This window comes from Pan troglodytes, chromosome 5, assembly GCF_028858775.2.
Source record: "Pan troglodytes isolate AG18354 chromosome 5, NHGRI_mPanTro3-v2.0_pri, whole genome shotgun sequence".
NCBI classification, from domain to species: domain Eukaryota; kingdom Metazoa; phylum Chordata; class Mammalia; order Primates; family Hominidae; genus Pan; species Pan troglodytes.
The window spans coordinates 124409654-124411703 of record NC_072403.2 but is presented as its reverse complement, the minus strand read 5'-3'; the positions used below and the strand labels follow the sequence as shown (position 1 = coordinate 124411703).

The following is a 2050-nucleotide window of genomic DNA, read 5'->3' as shown; positions in this document are numbered from 1 at the left end:
TAAGACACCAGAAGTATATTGTATATCATTCTTGGAGGAGTTTAAAAATGTGTCACAAAATCTTTGAAGTTGGTACATCATGCTATGAAGTGACTTCTCTATGAAAAAATGTTGGCCTATGGCTGGGGATGGGAAAGGAAAAAACTTACCCTGTTGTTATCCTCCTCCTTTGGCCTCAGCAACCTCCAACCCATCCATTTGCCCCTCCCTGAGTGGACAGTAGGTAGTGGACCTTAGAGCCTTGTGACGTCCTTCCCCATTGGTGACTGGGACTTTTCCCAGAAGAATGTGAACCACAGAATACCTCCATGTTCAAAATATAACACCAAACTGAAGCTAATCCGTGTTTCCTCTACAGGGTTCCAGCACAATAACTTTAGGGAAGAAGAGAAGATGATTTAACGACTGAGGTTTTTCCTTTTTTTTATTGGTTGGTTGGTTTTTTTACATCAGATAGGTAATGTGCAAATGTGGTAACAAGGTTGGAGGGCAGCATATCTCGCACATGAGTATAAATACCCAATCATCACACATAAGTTGCAAAAGGATCAACAACTGCATTTTGTAAAGCTGTGAGGTTTTCTGTTATTTTAAATCCCCATAATAGGTCAGAACCCTTTGCTAGGCATAATGGAAGGGATGGGTGTACATTATGTACAATTTCCGTGTTCTGTGGTAGCCTAAGGAAAGATGCCCAGATCTGGAAATAAAGCACAGCACCATAATGACAGTGATCAAGAGGTAATGAGGAACCTGCTCACCCAGTTTAGACTCTGATTACACCCTCAGAGATAACATTCATAGTCCAAGAATAGGAACATTCTGAGCATATGGCATTGACCAAACCTTCTGTACAAAACCTCAAAATAGGCATTGTGTGAATATAATACATCAGCGTACCATATTTCATGTAATAATCTTTTCATGACGGTCTCATGCTATAGTATTCCAGTGACGGTGTAAAGAGAAGAAATGTGATTAAACCAAAGGGGGAGGTGATGGGGATTATCCTCAGGAAAAAGAAAGAGAAAAATAAGGTGAAAATACGATGGTCCTTAGTTAAGCAGATAAAACAGACTAAGCAGAATAAAGAACAATGTATGGTGCTCATTCCATCTGGGCATATTTGAGACAGCTATTTAATAGGGTATTTTGCTTTTGGCAGACTTTCTGTTTAAACAGGAACTGTGTGCATATTAATAGTAACCCTCCACATACAAATCAGCTTGGTTCTAGCTACATGGCATTATTGTCAAACATGCCAATACCTGTAAAATGTTGACGTTACCACAAAAATTTAAAAATCAATAATGCCCTATAAATCTCCATGGGTTTTATAATTCATTCCTTATCAATCAAACTAGTTAGGATTTTTTCAATCTTTGGTTTAAATTCTTTTTCCTCATCTGTGATATAATAAAATGCAGCTAATATACTTATTATTATGACATTTTGCAGAGTACCACACACAGTTTTTGCTCCTTTTCCTTTTCCCTCATTTCTTCCTTTTGTCTGTGGTATATGCCTACACTGATATGTATAGGGTGCCATAAAACAAAGTGGAGTGAGTAAGAAGAGATGATTATGAAGAATAAATACAGATTATTTTAAAAGTGGAAAAGTTCTTGGGTAGGTAGTTTTCAAAAAGTAGCCTAAACTGAGTTTCTGATTAAAGATAAGTTGTTTCCCTGAAAGTATTTTCCTTCTCTTACCCATCACCTCACCTGTCTTCCCCGGAGTTCTTTCTCTAACTATACTCTCCTTTGCTCTCAAATGCTTTTTTTCTTTCTCTACTATTTTTTTCTTCTGTTTTTCTCTCACTATGGGAGACTACTGCTAAATTGTTTTCTCTATTATTTCCCATGCAATCTTTCATGAGAATTCTGCTTGTGGGTGAACTTCAGTGTGTTTAGCTATAAGCAGATGAATACAATGCAGTTTGGAATCCACATCATAAAGCAAATCACTCTAAAGCAGATGGCATTTTCCCATGGGAAAATGTTTGCAGTTTGGGGTTTTCATTCCTAACCAAAGACAGCCTCAAATGAAT

The 2050-nt window shown here is 37.4% G+C and overlaps 1 non-coding gene across 1 annotated transcript; it reads right to left on the bottom strand.

Moving 5' to 3' along the window:
- Positions 1-447: 447 nt before the first annotated feature.
- LOC112209694 (small nucleolar RNA U13) lies at positions 448-549 on the bottom strand. The gene has a single exon (XR_002944516.1). It is a non-coding gene; the product is annotated as a small nucleolar RNA U13 (small nucleolar RNA).
- Between the last annotated feature and the right edge of the window lie 1501 nt (positions 550-2050).